General features: G+C 35.0%; 1 pseudogene; it reads right to left on the bottom strand.

The window, feature by feature from the left end:
- Positions 1 to 1,000: 1,000 nt before the first annotated feature.
- Positions 1,001 to 20,499, bottom strand: LOC133795240 ((+)-neomenthol dehydrogenase-like; annotated as a pseudogene).
- Between the last annotated feature and the right edge of the window lie 442 nt (positions 20,500 to 20,941).

The following is a 20,941-nucleotide window of genomic DNA, read 5'->3' as shown; positions in this document are numbered from 1 at the left end:
CTATATATGAAGAATAAGAAGTTGGCAAACCTTTGCTTTCTAGAGAATCTTCTTTGTAATCTGATAACTCTTGAATAAAGAATTATTTGTCATACTTTTAAGCTTATGATAAACAAAAAGAATAAGTTGAGTGATACTTTTGTAATGGTTTCATTTCATTTTATTATCCACTTTTGATAGTCTTATCTTATCCTTTAGTCTTTTTGAAATATCTGAACATTTAATAGCACTTAGAGAGTTTTTTGCATGGTGATCTCTGAAGAAAGCAAGAAAAGCAAACATATTTTTATTAGGTGTTGCTTGTGATAAAATATAGGGATTGTTGAAGACAGGAGCGTTTTGCTGCAGCATTTTCATAGGAAAAGAAGGAGGAATCAGCAGCTCAAAGAGGAGGACATGTGGCATCATTTATCCAGCTGTAAAGGAGACTGACGTGGCAAAGTGGGAAAGGATATTAAATCAGCAGTTTTTTTTAGTAAGTGGGCCACGTGTGAGAGAAAGAAAAAAAGGGCAAAATGGAGAAATTAAAAGAAGGAAAAGAAGAGGGTTGTACCCTAGCTAATTAAGGAAGCAGCAGCCTCCATTTTGAGAGAGACTTGAGCCACAAGCTTACTGCAGAAAACCAGAGAGAAAAACGCCAGGAAGAAATAGAAAGAGATTCAAGGAAGAAGGAGGACAAGCAAAGAAGCTTAAGGATCATTTTGGATTTGTTTTTCTCTTCTTTCTAAAATCTATTGTATTAATTTATGAGTTGGATTCTAAACTGAATATTATGGGCTGTTTTGATTGTGAATTAATGTTTATGAAATCAGCCGTGAACTAATTTCTTTTTTTTTTAGATCAAGAAGAAAGTGTGAACTTCATTAATCAAACAACCAAGATTACAAAACAAACCAGCAAAACATCTCAAAACCAGCTAACAGAGAAAGCCTCAACAGTCAAAAAAACCAGTAGCTACAGCCAAAACAACCTAGGGAAAACAGAACAAAATACAACCAAATTACATAGTAAATTGAGCAATTAAACACTTTCCCTGAACAGATAACTTCTTCTTACTAATACTACTAATTATGTTCTGCAGTAAGAGTCTAACTTCAGCAGCTATACTTGATGCAATCCGAGAGTAGAGATAAAAAATGCAGCAATTTCGGTTCCTCCAAATGCAATAAACAACATCAGCAAAAAACATGTTATAAATGTGAGATAGTAACCCATTGTTCCTACTAGAAAGCCAATCTCTCCATCTGTCAAATTCAACCGGCCATAAACTGATCTTCAACCAATCAGCTAATAACTCCAGAATTTTACCAGATAAAGAACAAGTGAAGAATAAGTGAGAATGGCTCTCTTCACTAACACCACAAACTGGGCACATGACAGACTCAAGAGGAACTTTGAACCTCAGAAGGTTGTCAAAAGTCAGTAACTGAGAGTTAATGGCCTGCCAAAGCAAGAATCTATGCTTAGGAAAAGATAATCTACACCATACAACTTTGTAGTATCCTACCTAAGCATGATTCAAAGACTGCATATAAAGATTGGCAGAGTTAAACTTCCCATTTAAACCAGCAGAAATGATATCCTCCCTACTAAATTTACCTCTAATATTGCATAACTTCCTCCAATACCAGCTGGTATCCATAGGTAAACTATAGGACCAGATATCAGTACCTTTCAGATAAACTGAGTTGACCCACTTTACCCACAACACATCATGCTTTTCAGAGACAGCCCAAACATACTTGACTAAAATAGCATGATTCCAACGCTGGCCATTTCTAAACCCGAGCCCCCCAAAAGCCTTAGGCAAACAAACTTTGTCCCAAGAAGCCATATGAATCTTACATCTATTCCCATTGAGACCCCAAAGAAAGCCTCGACATAGCTGTGAATTAATTTCTTGGTGGCTTGAATTGTTGGTGAACCCTATGTTATAATCTATCCATTTCTTGCACTTTATTTTAGTAAAATCTCCCTTGATCATTCAAGTGTGCTTAAATTAATTTCTTGTTGTTGTTTGGCCAGCAATGGAAAGTTATTTTAATTATATTTAATGCTGGAAAGGTTGAATGTAATAGGAAAAACTTGGATGACACAAGTCATAATCTAGGCTAGGTTATGTTAGTAATTAATATAGGGATATGTTAATTACCTTGTGTGACATATGAGAATTGAACTGTGATTGCGTTTTTAAATCTGATTTTGCATAGGAATATGTTTAATTAGGTAGAAGAATTAAGGTCATAAGATTTGGGAAAGTTTTATGCGTGTTAATTGAACTTTTTGTTATCCTGAGAGTTTTGCTAGAAAATTGCTGCAGCAATACGTTCGTCATGTGTTCAGGAAAAATAATATAGGGGGATTCAATGATTCAAGTCCATTTTAAAATTCATATATTTCTCTCAAGGTTTTTGTTCAGTTTACTTTAAGTAATTTTAATTTCTTTTTATTGGGTTAATTTGGAAAATCAAATAAATTCAATTTGTTTACTAGTGTAATTGTTTAGTAATTAATTTTTGCATTTAGTTTTAATTTGCAATCCCTGTGGAGACGATCTTGAATACTTACTACTTGTTTTGTGACTGTGTACACTTGCACATTTTAATCAAATCAATTTTCACAACATAATCTTTTCTAAACTCGCTCAATACTTGGTCAATTTTATCCTCAGTGAGGTTTTCAACATCAATAAGCACCCCTTTGACCCATTCACTTGGTATAAACTGAAACAAATCCAGTAATCATGTTACATTTAAGATTTATCACATATTTGTCACTTTAATGTTGCAATTATTTTAAGTAATAAAAAAGAAGGATTCCAGCAGACAAGCTCTTATATTATGCTAAAATGTTGGTTAAGCTTGAAACTTATGCTTCAAGAAATGTTGCTGTTCTTACCGTTAACTTTCCGACATAGGAAGAAACATTTACAATCCTGGGTGAATCGGATGGCTGGAGAAGAGGGAGAAGTGCTTCTGTCACTGCTTTTGGCTCCGTAGAAATTGGTTTTGACACATTCCGTAGATAATTCATAAGTTTACCCCAACTTTTGATATCTGCCCCTTTCTGCATTAAACATTGAAAACTGTAACTCTTTGGATCAAAGAAAAAAGATACTGCATTGTTTTAAGGGGTCCTTGGCAAAATGGTTTTTTTTTTTATAATGCAATTTGCACTTTGGCCTAGTTTCAATAATTTTTAGCTAAATGACCTCTTTTATTAATGAATTTTTTGTATTACCCATTTTACCCATAAAATAAAATAATAATAAATTAAAATAAAAACCCTAATAAGTATCATTTTCTTCCTCTTACCCATCCACCCACACCCATCCACAACCACCCACTATCATCCCCCGCCGCCGCCACCACCACCACCACTGGCGACCACTGCCCCCTACCACCGGCAAACCTTGCTCATCACCGGATGCTGCCATTTCTCCACAAATCTAGCCACCACTCATTCAAAAGGTTGGTTTATAAAGGGTTTTTTTTATATATATATAAAATATGAGATTTTTTATATTGTTTTTGTAGATTTAAAATGCAAAATGATTGTTTTAGTGTATTGAAAGTATAAGTAAGGATTTAGGTTTATTTCTGGGTTTTATGGAGGTTAAAGCTTGAAAATCTAAAAAAAAAATTAATGGTGGTTTCGACTATTTTCGAGATAGAGAAATCAATAATTTTTTGACAGCTTGTCTAATTTTTCGACAAGGAGTCTAATATTTTAGACCAGTTGTCTAAATTTCAGACCAATAGTCGTATTTTTTTGACCACCTGTCTAAAATTTAGAACATCTGTAAAATTTAGACAAGTAGTCTAATTTTTAGACAGATCGTCATATATTTTCAACCACCTGTCGAATTTTTAGACGAGTTGTCGAATTATCAGACAGGTTGTCTAATTTTTAGACAGGTTGTCGAATTTCTAGATTTTCAACTTAATTTTCATTTTTTTATATAACTTTTTAATCAAAGTAATACCAATAATTTATATTTGTTTATTGTATTATTTTTTTTCAGATGTCATTGAAAAATATTGTAATATTATGTGATGGAATGTGGAAAAAGAATGAGGACTCGTGGAAATGGATTTCAAATGGCTCACGATCAAGATCAAGTTTGGTACAAACTAACCTAACTTATCAGGAGTTAGTTGAACATATTTATGAAGTTACAAAAATCGATCACAACCTCTTCGATATAGAATTAACTTATAAGATAACGACAATGGTGGAGATTGAACCAATTGCAATAAAAAATGGGTTTATACCTTTTTGGACACTGTGTTTTGTCTCATTACCTGTTTGGACCCTGTGTTTTGACAAATTACTTTTTGGACCCTATGTTTTGTAAAATGATTAAAATAGAACCCTAAATTCAATTTTGATGAAGAAAAAATTGAATATAACAACACAGTTTTTAAGCAGAATAATTTTATTTTTGTCGAGAATGGTTAGTTTGGTAAATTATTTATGATTTTAGTTGAGAAAACATTGACTAAAATCGGGTTTAGGGTTCTATTTTAACCATTTTACAAAACATAGGGTTCAAAAAGTAATTTATCAAAACACAGGGTCCAAACAGGTAATGGGACAAAATACATGGTCCAAAAAGGTATAAACCCATAAAAAATAGTAGAGACATTGTTAGTTTCTTTACATAGCAAGAGCGTGATTTGGTTCCATTATGTGTGGGTTTGATCAAGAAGATGGAAAATATGCTCATTAAGGATAAACTTGTTACTAATATTGATTCTACTACAAATGTTAATTAAGATCCAATAACCTACTTTCAAAATTGCTCTACCCGATAATCATCTTCTCATTGTAGTATGACAATGTTCATGTATCAAACTCTTATAGTATGACTTGTATTAGATATTTATTAGCAAAGGCAATGGAATGGTATTTTGTTTATGTATCAAATTGTTATAGTATGACTTGTATTGGATATTCATTGTAACGCCCTGGCTACCCCAGAACAGTTACGGTGAACGGTAGACCGGAAATTTGACTCACTTCTTGAGTCCTTTGGTCAAAAACGTGCTCTAAGTGTAATTAATAGGTTAAGGTATAAAAACCAATAAAAAGGAAATGGAGATTTTATTACAACTGCTCTGCAGAGCTAAACAAAACATTTACAAGCTGTTCTCAGTACAAAAGGTCACTACTGTTGTAAAGTTACAAACCCGCCGACCTAAGCGGCAAAAATAGGGTAAACCCCCTAGTTCCTCTGAGAACATCTTGACCGTGGTGGTCAAGCGGCTGCATATGTACACACCACCACATCAGCTCTCCACTCAAGGCTAGGTGAGCTTCTCTTTCCCTTTACCTGCACCACATAGCACCCATGAGCCAAGGCCCAGCAAGAAAACATAACACTTTATATAAACATTACCAAATGATTATCATTATAATCACACTGAGCATAAAGCTTTCAAGCAAGTGAGTGAACACCACATGAGGTCCTGATACACCACACTGAGTGACTGACAAGCGAGTCACTAATTCAGATGGAAGAGTGGCTGATGGGTAAGCCACTAGCCTTCAACGGGTTCTGGTAAACCGCACTGAGTGACTGCCATGCATGTCACTAATTCAAGTGGGAGAGTGGCTGCTGAGTAAGCCACTAGCCTCCAAGCGCTTATTTCATTCATCGACCCTCGGGATCGGTCTGGCATTAATGCTCTTTGAGTCATTCAATGCTAATAATCGATTAGATCCAATCTTACGGGCTTGCGTGACACACGCCAAGGCCGTCCTGACTAATAAGTCAGTTCATCGTGATCAATGCCCAATACCACTGCCGAACCTGACTAATAAGTCACAGCTTCACAGTGATACTAGCACCCTTGCCAAACCTGACTAATAAGTCAGTGCCATGCACAAATGAGCAACATATGCTAAGCATTCTATGTTCAATCCATGTCCATATTCTCACATTCAACATGCCTCAGGAATATCCATGCATGTTACACTTGGGGTGCAGTTTTCTTACCTCTGGTTCGAGCAAGAACGAACAAAAGAACAACCCTGAGAACGATCGACTTTTTGGTCCTTTAGCGGTTACCTGGTCATAACCAAAATGTAGGATTCATCAATAAAAAGTGATAACTGAGGATTCCCAAACCAAATCCCAGCCCCCGAGACCTCAAATACCACCCAACCGGGTACTGGGTCCAACCCCGAGGCCTATGGTTTGAATCCCTAAGCTTAAAACCATTTTTAACAAAATTTGGCCTATGGGTCGCGGCCCCAAAAAGCCGTGCCGCGGCACGCCTCTAAGCTCCATCTGCCAGACGCGCGTGGGCCGCGGCACACAAAAGCTGTGCCGCGGCACCCAGCCCAGTTCAGCCCAAAACCAGCACGCGAACTCATAATTGCCCCTGCGTTTTACCCTTAAAACCAGCCTCTCAAACCAACTTTAAACCTCTTCCAAACACCCAATTCAACCCCCTATCAACACCCTTCACTCACTCTCATCAAACCCCAATCAAGCTAACACAAAAACCTCCTTTGATTCATGCTTCCCACATCAAAAACATGAATTGAAAACTATAAACAAAAACAGAGTATAACCTGAAATTCAAAGACAATTCCTTACCTCCAACTGGTTTTGAACCCTCTTAAGATGATGAACTAAGACCACAACCTCCAAGCTTTGATTCCCCAACTTGCCACCTCAACTTGGGACCAAAAACCTCAAAGAATGATAGAGAGGAAATGATGTACGGGAAGGAAGAAGAAGACTCTTTGTTTTTGCTCTGTTTTGAACGGTTCCACAGCCTTCTAAAACCACATATATCCTAGCCAAATGACCTAAATGCCCCTGGGTCATTTAAGGCTCTAAAACCAACTTAAGGGCAATTTTGACATTTTCCACCTACACCGTTAATCATAATTAACGCTTCCCTTTTCCCGCTAATCTCAATATTCTCAAACTCCAATATTTCACATCCCGTTACCCTTTAATACCCGGTAACACTCTAACCATTAAAACACCCCGAGACTCACCCCGAGCTTAAGCCTGTTATGACCAAACCGACGTTTAACATTTCCTTGATCGTCTCATACCAAATGGCTCGAACAAACCCACATCATAATGTGGTCTCAAATTATATCACCGACATGCGAACAAATAATCAATTTACCCTCAACGGGCCAAATTACCTTCACACCCCTGTATAAAGAAGTATGGACTCACATGCATGCATTTCACGTCATATCATAATATAATCAACATATACATGCATTTAATCAATTAATAATACAATTAAGCAAGTATGGCCCTCCCGGCCTACTGTTCACACCGTTAAATGCATCGGAGAATTTGGGGCTTTACATTCATTAGCAAAGGCAATGAAATGGTATTTTGTTTATGTATAAAACGGTTATGGTATACCACAAACTGTTATTTACTACTTGTGTTGGATGTTTCAGTTTCAGGCCTCTTTGTGTTATATTTTGACAGCATGTCTAAAACTTTCGACAGCCTGTCTAAAACTTTCGACAGCTAGTCTCAAATTTTGACAGTTTGTCTAAAACTTTCGACAACTAATCTAAAATTTCGACTGCCTGTCTAAAATTTTCGACAGCTAGTCTGAAATTTCGGCTGCTTGTCTAAACATTTCGACAGCTAGTCTCAAATTTGACGGCCTGTCTAAAACTTTCGACAGCTAGTCTAAAATTTCGTCTGTCTGTCTAAAAATTTCGACAACTAATCTGAAATTTTGACTGATTGTCTAAAAATTTCGACAGCTTGTCTAAAATTTTGACTGCCTGTCTAAAACATTCGACAGCTAGTCTCAAATTTTGACAGGTTGTGTAAAATGTTTGAAATGTCTAAAAAGGCTCCAATAACACAATAAAAGAACATATATCTCAATTAACATTTTATAAAGTTAAACAAAACTTAATCTTTACGAGTTTATGATGATTACAGATTGAGTGGTACATATTTCAATCAAACTACTATGATGGTCAAGGATTGAGTGGTAGATAATCTATTGAGGTACTATTATGATGATTATGTTTATATTATAAGAACAACACTTTATCATGTAGAATTGGATCTTAATTAATTATACATTTTTGACAATTAGTCGTGAGTTTCGACAAATTGTCTAAAAATTTATAAAGTTAAACAAAACTTAATCTTTATGAAATTATGATGATTACAGATTGAGTGGTACATATTTCAATCAAACTACTATGATGATCAAGGATTGAGTGATAGATAATCTATTGAGGTACTATTATGATGATTATGTTTATAGTATAAGAACAACACTTTATCATGTAGAATTGGATCTTAATTAACATTTGTAGTAGAATCAATATTAGTAACAAGTTTATCCTTAATGAGCATATTTTCCATCTTCTTGATCAAACCTACACATAATGGAACCAAAACACGCTCTTGCCATGTAAAGACACTAACAATGTCTCTACTATTTTTTATTGCAATTGGTTCAATCTCCACCATTGTCGTTATCTTGTAAGTTAATTATATATCGAAGAGGTTGCGATCGATTTCTGTAACTTCATAAATATGTTCAACTAACTCCTCATAAGTTAGGTTAGTTTGTACCAAACTTGATCTTGATCGTGAGCCATTTGAAATCCATTTCCACGAGTCCTCTTTCTTTTTCCACATTCCATCACATAATATTACAATATTTTTTAATGACATCTGACAAAAAAAATACAATAAACAAATATAAATTATTGGTATTACTTTGATTAAAAAGTTATATAAAAAAATGAAAATCAAGTTGACAATCTAGACATTCGACAAAATGTCTGATAATTCGACAACCCGTCTAAAAATTCGACAAGTAGTTGAAAATATATGATGATCTGTCTAAAAATTAGACTACCTGTCTAAATTTGACGACAGATGGTCTAAAATTTAGACAGGTGGTCAAAAAAATACGACTACTAGTCTGAAATTTAGACAATTGGTCTAAAATATTAGACTCCTTGTCGAAAAATTAGACAAGCTTTCAAAAAATTCACTACAAGAAAAAGAGTTTTTAGAGGCGGAAATATTACCGGCGGACTATGTCCGCTGGTAATGTACAGTATATTAGCGGCGGAGTACTGGGTCTGCCGCTAATAATGGGGAAATCAAAATAAAAAATTAATTTTTTTTATTAGCGGCGGACTTTCCCATTATTAGAGGCGGATTGTCCGCCGCTAATACAATGCCCGGGAACGGTTTCAAATTTATTACCGGCGGGGTTATGGTGATAGCGACGGGACCCGCCGGTAATAGTATATTACCGGCGCGTTAATAGCGGCGGACCCGCCGGTGATAGTGCATTACCAGCGGATTAAATGCGGCGGGACCCGCCGGTGATGTTGTATTACCGGCGGAGACCCGCCGGTAATAATATTATATAGAGCCTTCTTCTTGACAGATCTCTGTTTGTTCTTCGTCTTCTAACATTTTTTGAGAGCCTTCTTCTTCTTCTTCAACGCTCCTCCGTCGCATCAACACGCCGCCCCCGACCAGCGGCTACACTACACCCACAGTCATCGTCGACCAGCGTCAATAGAAACATCAACTTTAGAAAGTAAAGGTGTTTCAGAGGTTATTATCCCTCTTCATCATGCCTATATTTATTAGTATCATTGCCTTTTGTACTGCATAATTTACTCATGAAAAGTATTTTTCAGGTATAGAATAATTGCTGCCAGCCATGGACTGAAGGAAGCTTGGATATCAAACCAGGTGATGCCTTTGCAGTGATTAAAGCCGTCTCCTTTGTTGGTTGCCGTCCAATTCCAATCCAGGTTCTGCTCTTTTTACTTCATTTGCTTCACTTGTTGGCATTTCCTTTGTTTTATTTGAAATATTACTAATTTACTGTGACGGCAGATCCTTTTCTTTTTTTATTTTTTATTATTACAAGTATTTAAAAATTTCTATGTCTTCATATTTGGTTTATTTGTTTTTTCAAGTATTTGGAATTATCCATAATCAATTATAAAATGAACAAAGATTCGAAGAATAATCTGGCGTATTTAAACAACTGCATATCTCTCTTGCCAGATGAATCTGAATAAATGTACACTAAAAGTTAATCTCTTGCATCCTAGTGATATACATAAAAGTATATAACTTGTAAACTAGACCAATAATTATGGGAAAAGAAAAACATATTTGCTATAGCCAAAGTACAAAAAGAAACAATATTTTGTTCTGTTATTATGTCTTTCTTTTTTTTTTTTTTATGTTTTTGTGATTGTGGTGCATTGGTTTCAATGAATCTGCAGGTGTGTCTTGATCTTTCTTGAAGGTATTTATCAAATTCCTCTCCAAGTATCTTTCAAGGTATTTCTTGAAGGTTTATTTCAATATCAAATGTTCACATTATTGAATTGATTGAAAGCTGAATAAATTTGTATCATTAAATTAATTGAATGCTGAAATGGGTTATAGACTATAGTTCTCTTTGTATTGAACTTTATTTTTCATTTTACAATGGGTTAATTTATGCTTTATATTTTGGAAATAATTGTTTGTTATTTAAAAATTTGTCTCATAATATAGTTCTCTTTGTTTGTTATTATGCTTTATAATAATTTATTATTTAATTTTTTAATTAATTAAATAATAAAAGTTTAATTCAACATTATTTAATTTAATAAGTCTTAAAAATTAATAATGATTAATTAAATAAATAGTAAATTATTTTAAGAAATTATTTTAATTTTTTTATTAAATATTATTATCTAATATTAACAAATATTAAATTATTTGAATATAGAAATTGAAAATTTTATTTAATAAAATTTTTTACAATTAATAATGATTAATTAAAAATTACTACATATCTTATAATAATTAATTTTTTAATTTTTTAATTAATTAAATAATAAAAGTTTGGTTCAACATTATTTAATTTAATTTTTTATTAAATAAAATTATCTAATTGAATAATTTAATACAAATCTTAAAAATTAATAATGATTAATTAAATAGTTAATATTATTAATTATATAATTTAATAGTTAATGTTATCTAATTAATAATATTAACTATTATTAAATTATTTTAATATAGAAATTAAAAAATTTATTTAATAAAATTTTTTACAATTAATAATGATTAATTAAAATTACTACATATCTTATAATAATTTATTTTTTTAATTAATTAAATAATAAAATTTTGATTCAACATTATTTAATTAAATAATTTAATTTAATAAGTCTTTAAAATTAATAATGATTAATTAAATAAATAATAAATTATTATAAGAAATTATTTTAATTTATTTATTAAATATTATTATCTAATATTAACTAATATTAAATTATTTGAATATAGAAATTGAAAATTTTATTTAATAAAAGTTTTTACAATTAATAATGATTAATTAAAAATGACTACATATCTTATAATAATTAATTTTTTAATTAATTAAATAATAAAAGTTTGGTTCAACATTATTTAATTAAAAATTTTAATTTAATTTTTTATTAAATAAAATTATCTAATTGAATAATTTAATTTAATTTAATACAAATCTTAAAAATTAATAATGATTAATTAAATAGTTAATATTATTAATTATATAATTTAATAGTTAATGTTATCTAATTAATAATATTAACTATTATTAAATTATTTTAATATAGAAATTAAAAAAATTATTTAATAAAAGTTTTTACAATTAATAATGATTAATTAAAAATGACTACATATCTTATAATAATTTATTTTTTCTGTCCCGGTATGCTTGTGATTGATGGTTGTTGACTACAACCATCGATTACAGGGATATCGGCACAGAAATGATAAGTTTAAAGTATTAACAATAAAATAATGAAATGATTTTTTTTTTAATTTGAATAACATTATCTAATAAAACATCATAAAATAACATAAGATATTATAATATTGCATAAGATTTAAAAAATGATAACAAATTTTTTTGTTATCCATTCCTATTCACATTACTAAAACTCACAGACTCTTGTAACACTCTAGATGGCGATTGACAAGACTTGGACAACATTGAGAAATCGTGCTTGTCAAGAATATTGGAATGGTCTACAATCTTTTTTGAGGATGGCCTCAGAATATAAGGATTCTGATGAAAGAATTAGGTGTCCGTGTGTCAAATGCATAAATAATAGGCTTGAAATTTTACCTGTTGTCGAAGCATATGTATTCGATAGGGGATTTTATCAAGGTTATGAGAGGTGGATTTATCATGGGGAAGCGGAACTAGATGTTGTTGATGAGGTAGTTGATGATGACGAAGTTGACGAGATGATTCCCATAGTGGAGGACTTCCTCTTACCGACAACTGAGCAAGTAGACAATAGTGGCGCAAGTCAATATTACGACGAGTTATTTGAGGAGATTGAAGCTGAGTTTGTATCCTGGATGTGATTGGATTTCTTCCCTTAACTTCTTAGCTAAGCTATTACATTTGAAAGTTAGAGGGAAGATTCTAACAACATATTCGATGAATTATTGAAGTTGTTAAAGCTTTCTTTTCCGAAGGAAAATAAAATTCCATCAACGTACTACGAGGCTAAAAAGAGATTGAAGAAATTAGGGTTGGGATACGAGTCGATTCATGTGTGCCAATATGATTGCTGTTTATTTTACAAAGAGCATGCAAACAAAGAGGAATGTCCAGTTTGCGGAACTAGTCGATGGGTTACTTTTGAAAAAACTAAAGGAAAAAAGGTGCCGCATAAGGTGATGCGTTACTTTCCATTGACACCCTGGTTGAAAAGACTATGCAGCTCAAGGCTTACATCGAAGGACATGCTATGGCACCACACTGGGAAATCGAAAGATGATGGAGTGATGCGACACCCGGTGGATGGGACGGCGTGGAAGAACTTTGACGTCAATCATCCTGGTTTTGCAAGTGATCCTAGGAATGTTCGTTTAGGCTTAGCTACTGATGGATTTAATCCATTTGGCAACATGAACCTAGCATACAGCATGTGGCCTGTGGTGTTGGCGAACTATAATCTTCCACCTTGGTTATGTATGAAAGACAACAATTTGATGCTGACCATCCTTATTCCTGGTCCAAAATCATTGGGTAAGGACATAGATGTATTTCTAAGACCATTGGTGGATGAGTTGAAGGAGTTGTGAGCTAACGGAGTTGTTACGAGAGATAGTACGACCAACACTATGTTCAAGCTGCGCGCAGCCCTTTTATGGACAGTCAATGATTTTCCAGCTCGAAGTAGTTTGTCTGGATGGAGTGGTCAGGGATACAAAGCTTGTCCTACATGTAATGAAGACACATCTTCCATTCGAGTGATCGGTAAGACATCTTATGTTGGTCACAGAAGATTCTTTCCCAGTACACATCGAATGAGAAGGAACACTGAGTTCGATGGACAAATTGAGAGAAGACGTCCTCCGAAACGATTTACTTGTGAGGAAATATTAGAACAAGTGAACAACCTTCCACCCCAAGTTCCTGGAAAACACTTGCAGTTTGGAGGTGTGAAACGTAGAAGAGTTGCGGAAGATAGAAATTGGAGGAAAAAAAGTATCTTCTACGAGCTTGATTATTGGTGTACAAACATTTTAAAACATAACATTGATATCATGCATGTCGAAAAAAATGTGTGTGATAGTCTCCTCGGCACAATCTTGGACAATGATAAGTCTAAGGACACCACTAATGCAAGATATGATTTGAAGAAGATGGGAATAAGGGAATCATTGTGGATTTATGAAGATGAGAGTGGAAAGTTGATGAAGCCGCATGCTTCTTACGTGTTAACTCCTGCTCAGAGACAACAATTTTGTCAATTTATTAAAGAAGTGAAATTTCCAGATGACTTTTGTTCAAATTTGAAGAAAAAAGTAATCGAGAATGAAACAAATATCATTGGGTTGAAATCCCACGATTGTCATGTTATAATGCAACGATTATTGTCAGTGGGTGTTCGCAAGTTTCTCCCAAAAGATATATCGACCACCATTTCTGAACTATGTAGTTTTTTCAGGCAACTATGTTCGAGGACTATAAATGTTACAGATATGGAGGAAGCACAAAAAGACCTTGTTCTGATATTGTGCAAGATGGAGTTGATTTTTCCTCCAGCTTTTTTTGATATAATGACTCACTTGGTCTTACATTTGCCTGAAGAAGCAATTTTGGGTGGACCGGTATTTATGAGATGGATGTATCCTTTTGAAAGGTACATGAAAAAATTGAAGAACTACGTGGGAAATAAAGCTCGTCCTGAAGGGTCAATAGCTGAAGGCTATGTCGCTGATGAGGCTATGACATTTTGTTCGATGTAATTCAAAGGGGTTGAAACTAAATTTAATCGTCTTGATCGCAATAAAGATGAGGTGTATGTCCCACGACACCTTACTGTGTTTCAATCTCAATGTCGTCCCCTAACAAAGAGAACTCTCAAGCCTCTCGATCTTGCGACTCGTGAAATGGCTGAATGGTTCATTATTAACAATTCACCCGAAATTCAGGATTACTTAGAGTAAGTTTATTCCCTTTAAAGTGAAATTTATGTTCATTCCAAATTATTTTATCTAATGTAGTCAAAGCATTCAAATTTACAGCGAACACCTAGTAGAGATCAAACTGAAATACCCAGATGGTGATCATAATCTTTTACAGAAGAAAAATTTTCGCCAGTGGTTTCATAAGAAGGTAAAATTGAGATTATTTTAAAACCTTTATTATTGTAATGATATTTTTATCATTCTAATATAGGTTTATTAATTTATTTAGATATATGACTTGCACAAACATGGATCTTTAGAGAATGGTGATGAGTTGCTAGCTTTAGCATCTGGGTCAGATCACTTGGCAACATACTATGAAGGTTGTATAGTTAACGGTGTTCGATTTATCGCTTATGACCGAGATCAAAAGCGTACCACACAAAATAGTGGAGTGTCTGTTGCGGGAACTGAAGGTTTTAACTATTATGGCACGCTTCAAGAAGTACTGGTCTTATCTTTCACTGGTGCATATTCAGTTGCATTGTTTAGGTGTAAATGGTTTAACACTGATCCAAGCAAGAAGAAAGCAATCACTGAAAATAATATCACCAGTATAAACGTCAGTAGCGAATGGTACAAAGATGAGTCTTATATACTTGCTAGCCAAGCTAAGTAAGTATTCTATCTCGATGATCTACTTAGAGGCCGACACTGGAAAATTGTTGAGGATGTCAATCATCGTCAAATTTGGGACATCAAGGACGATGAAGCTGATGCAGATGTTGATGTTGTACATGACAGAAACTCATCAAATTTTGTGTTGACCGTGGATCTCGGTTAGTTGGTTATGGAATCTCATGAACCTGCAACATATATTGGCACTATACAAAATTCACCTGCTGATCAATTGGATGAAAATTTCATAAATGACGACTTAGGCGAAGAAGAAGTCGATGAAGAAGATGAATTGCTAGTTGATATTTGTGAAGATGATGTTAATCATGTGTCTCCGATTGATGTTAATTTAATTAATGATGAAAGTGATAGTGATTATTCTACTTAGTTTTTATATTTTTGTAATAAAGACAATTGTTTAAAATATAATATATGAGACTTGTAATCATTTTGTTCATTTCCATTGGTGATATTTGATACTAACTAATAATTTAATACTAACTGTTATCCCCATTTCCCGCATGGGCTCGGGGCCTTCGTCCAGGCCCACTGTCAGGGGCCAGGTCAGCACGCGGGCCCGGCCCAAGGCCTCTTAGTATGGAGAGTGCCCGAAGGAAGAGGCATGGACCGGGGGTTCATGTCCGGGTCCATTGGAGGGGTCCGGAATGTCCCTCCGGGTCCGTCCTTCGCGGCGATAGTTCGGGCTGTGTACAGAGCGTTCGAACCATCGCGGCCTACGCATCCCGATCCCGGACCCCTGACATGGTCCGGGCCTAAGGTAAACGAAGCGGGACGGAGGTAAATGGACCCGGATCACCTCGCCCCCGGTTGAAGGGGCCAGGCGTCCAGGACCCTGACGCCGCCTCGCTCCACGTGGGCGCTGTCCCCCACTTTTCACCTGCAGAAAAGGCCACCTCGGGATTGCACGCCGATGTGTCAGGACTGCGCAGCCAAGTACTCTGACTGGTCTTGTCTCCTGAATCGGCCTCGTGACTCGAAGTGATCAGACCAAAAGCGTCGTTTTGTCGGGCGAGACGTAGTTCTAAGGTCAACCTGTCGGGCCTTAGCTGGCTTGGACTTTATGTATTTTGTACCTTTTGTATTGGGCCTCCACTAGAAAGGCCACCTATATCCATTCCTCCGATGGGCCTGGGTCGGACCCGGTACAGACCCGGTGTTTCCATACGCCTATAAATATAAGCTACAGAACACTGTAGAAAGGGTCTCCTTTCAGCAAAAAAAAAAAAGACAGGAACTCTGTCAAAATATAGAGAAAAGACTCCATTGTAAAAGGTTCTTCAAGCTCTAATGATATAGACTCATGGACTAAGGCTAGTTAACGCCCCAACCACGTAAAAACCCCGTGTTAATCTTCTGCTTTCAGTATAATTATCAGTAAATATTAGTTATTAATAGAGTTGCCGAAAATCTCGATTAACACTAACTAATCATTTTTGTTCCTAAGTACAATGTCAGCGGATATAGCCACCTCTCACGGCGGAGATGGTGGAGGTCTACTCCCGCCAGATCCTAGTAGAGTACCCTCTTCCTGCGAGTCAGGTTAATAATAATTTTCAAATTTTGCTCATAGCTTGAAAGTCAAGCTCAACGAATGTTTAATATATATATATATATTAATATTTCAAATTTTGGTTATTCTTGAAAATGTGGATAGATGAAGTGCCGAGAAGAAAGGGTCGTGGCCTGGCTAATAACATACCACTTGAAATTCGAAGGCGAAATGCCGGGAAACCACTAGATCTTCAGCTTGATCCTAGGACGGACAAAGTGGTTGGCTTGGAGGACCAAGCTTTTGTCCGCGAGATAGGCCTCCAAGTCACCTTGTTGTGGCCAGGACATTACTTGGATTTCGTTGATGTACCTCAACAATTTAAGGAACAAGTCGTACAAAGGATGAAGGTACAAATTTAGAACAAGTCTTGTGGTATAATTTTTTTATTAAAATCATTTACAAACTAAACTAACGTGTTATTTTTAATGTAGTATTTTTATAATGTTGATGGTCATCCAGAACCCGAGAGAGTTATGAAAACTATCTACACAGAGATGCGCAAAAGATATTCTGAGAGAAAGAACATCAGACATACTCACTTCAAAAAATATTACTCTAATTCGGAAGATTTGCAGAGTGTTTTAGTTGCCCCACCTGACCATTGCTCCAAGGAGAGTTGGAAAGATATTGTTCAGTTGTTTTTGAGCCCAAAATTTATCGCGCGATCCAACCAAAACAAGAAAAACAGAAAAGAAATGAAGTATACATCGACGCAAGGCACAAAATCGATGGCAGCTAAGCGTCACCAATTTGTAAGTAAAAATATTAATTTAATTTAACAAAATTTTATATTCTAACTTCCTATCTCTAAATTTGTATAGGCGAACCCTGATGAACATGTTATTGATACTTGGAAAGATAGCCATTTGAGAAAATCGACAAAAGTTTTTGTCAACGACACAGCTCGAGAAACTTTTGTAAGTTTAAACTTTTTTGTTATTATTTTCATTAAACTATGTTACTGATGTGTTTCTAACACTTTTTATGAACAGGAAAAAATGACAGAAGAGCTTGAGAGGGCACGACTTCAAAGCCAGTCTCAAGGACCGACGGAGGGATCTGAAACTGGATCTGCTGCTGAATCCTCGTCGATCGATCAGTACGAGATTATGAGTAAAGTACTTGGGGAGAGGTCTGACTTTCAAAGAGGAGTAGGTTACAGCAAAGGCAAAGGGAAAAAATCAGCTTCCAGCTCCACAAGTCAAAGTCAGTCATAGGCCCAACCTGCTCATACACCTCAGGAAGACATGGCTACTATGGCGGAAATGATGAAGTCAATGCGTGAAGAGATCCGGATGTTGAAATCTCAACAAGGTCCATCTGGTGATCTTCAGCATACCAGTACAGAAACTGAGTCGCGGTTTGAAAGCCTTCTCCAACGATATTTACCATCACAACTTGAAGGTGGTATATCTTCTCAAAGTCCACCTCCTTGGTCGATGCCACAACAACAACAACATTTGTATCCACCTCAACAGAATTATCCAAACATGTATGGACGCTCCTCCCAGTCCCCTCCTTTTTATTACCCCGACGTCCCTGCAGGATCTCAGACGTCACATCCTAGGCGTCATGACTTCGGGGATTCATCGCAGCAGCAGCATCCACAGCAGATGTATGGTCAATTTGTGAGTTTGTCGCAACAGCAGAGGTATGGTCAGTTTGAGAGTTTTTTGCATCAGTCTCCCTCGCCGCGACCACATACTCGACAATTTAGATCATCTTCGCAGCAGCACTCTCCACAAGCACCACAGTTTGCTTCACCACCGTTGCCGCGCCCTAATACTAGTGATCAAGATATTGATCTCAATGAATATTTTACACCTAGTTGGCCCGATCAAAACAATAATAATTAGATTATGTTTTTTAATTATATTAAGACAATTGAAATTTGTTATGTTTATTTTATAATTAGTTCATATGTAATTAAAATGAGACAATTGGTATTTTATTAAGTTAATTTTATGATTAATTACAATGTTATTTTTGTTTGATGAATATTGATTGTATTATTAATTATAATTTATGTTAAATATTATTATTTATAAATAAATATTATATGTATATTTATTAAGAAATAAAATAAAATTAATTATTATATTTTAATATTAGTATTTTATTACCGGCGGATTAATAGAGGCGGAACCCACTGGTAATAAACGAGTCAAACGAGGTTGACAGCGTTACACATTACCGGCGGAGTCCTGCCTCTATTAATCCGCCGGTATTAATACAATACCGACGGATGTGTCAGTCGGTCGGTAATTGTGGTAATACCGACCGATTATTACTGGCGGGTCTTTACCGGCGGACGCACCATTTATTACCGGCGGGATCCTCCGCCGGTAATAGTAATGTTTGTTGTAGTGATTCTGGATTTCTCTATCTTGAAAATAGTCGAAACCACCATTATTTTTTTTTTCAGATTTTCAAGCTTTAACCTCCATAAAACCCCATAAATAAACCTAAATCCTTACTTATACTTTCAATATACTAAAACAATCATTTTTCATTTTAAATGTACAAAAACAATATAAAAAATCTCATATTTTATATATAAAAAAACCCTTTATAAACTAACCTTTTCAATGAGTGGTGGCTGGATTTGTGGAGAAATGACAGCATCCGGTGATGAGCAGTATTCGCCGGCGGTAGGGGCAGTGGTTGCCGATGGTGGTGGCGGCTGGGGATGATAGTGGGTGGTTGTGGATGGGTGTGGGTGGATGGGTGAGAGCAAAAAGATGATAGTTATTAGAGTTTTTATTTTAATTTATTATTATTTTATTTTAAGGGTAAAATGAGTAATACAAAAAATTCATTAATAAAAGAGGTTATTTAGCTAAAATATTTTTAAAGTAGGTTATTGTACAAAATGCACTATAAAAAATGTCTATTTCCACCAATTTCTCTTGTTTTAATTGTTCTCGAATGTTGGTTTTAGGAAGTAAAGAAATAACCCAAAATCACATGTTAGTGTGAGTGTGACTATGTAATTTAAAGTTCAAATCATAATTTGTGTGTTACTTTTATTGTAAATCATTCCTTCCAAAAATATTAAAACTCTCAGAAAGTTTTTTAAGCACATTAATTTTAAACCTCTAGAATAAGTAGAGAAAGTGAATATGAAAAACAGGCCCTATAAGATTAGCAACTGATCACATACTGAAATTGAACCTTTTTGCCAATAAATGAATCATATATTTGAACACCGACCATATACCTTTTCTATAAGGGCAGCATATTAAAAGCTTCAGGGTTTAGTTTGCCTCCTGGTAACCCTGCATTGTTTACCTGTAAAAGTTTCATTTTTCATTTAAATGTGAAGAAAGTTGGAAGTTTCATAATTATAAAGTGGGAAACCTGGCCTTTTGCAGGTCAAACCATATTAGAATAGTATCGAAATCATACCAGTTAAACATTATAGTTTTGACGAATACAAGTACTTTAACATAATTATATTCTTTTTGTTTAGTCTTAGTATTTTTCTAATGTTGACTTACATAAACCAGAATAAGCAGAATATCAAACAAGTTTTGAATCAAAGATATCATACCAGGATATCAAGTTTCCCAAATTTTGTTTTGACAAAATCTGCAAGAGAAAAAATGGAGGAAGGGTCAGTCACGTCAAGCTGATGAAAAACGACAAGTTGAGAGAGGCCAGCCTCGGCTAATTTCCCAACAGCTTCAAGACTCCTTTTCTCATCTCTAGCAGTCAACACCACCACTATCCCATTTGAAGCCAACTCCTGCACCGTCCCAAATCCAATGCCCTTCATATCTGACCACAGAAAAAACAACAACTCTTGTCAGGGGATTTCATGGGAAATGCAAACTTATTGAAGAAAAAACGAAAAGAGAAGTCTAGCCATTACCAACCTCTTTTGTGCTGCTTCTGCCATGTCCCCGTGCTCTTCTCGGAAGATTGTTTTGTTAGAAATTCATAAAACACGAAGATGTGTATATAATTTAGAATACAATGAGCAATTGAAAAAAATAATTAAGAATACATAACAAATTCTACCAACTAAGTCTTCCTCCTATCGTATATATCTAATTCAGAAGCATATCAAACGACTATATGTATTTATATAGAATTAAGGAAGGTACTTAGCTACGTAATTCTAATTAGACTGCTGTCAAGTCCCGACCAGTGACCCTCGACCAGTGGGCGTGCATCTTGCGCACGGACTCGTACGGACGAGTGGGCCGAGTAATGTC

Source organism: Humulus lupulus, chromosome 8, assembly GCF_963169125.1.
Source record: "Humulus lupulus chromosome 8, drHumLupu1.1, whole genome shotgun sequence".
NCBI classification, from domain to species: domain Eukaryota; kingdom Viridiplantae; phylum Streptophyta; class Magnoliopsida; order Rosales; family Cannabaceae; genus Humulus; species Humulus lupulus.
The sequence above is the reverse complement of the archived record's forward strand: the minus strand, read 5'-3'. Positions and strand labels throughout refer to the sequence as shown.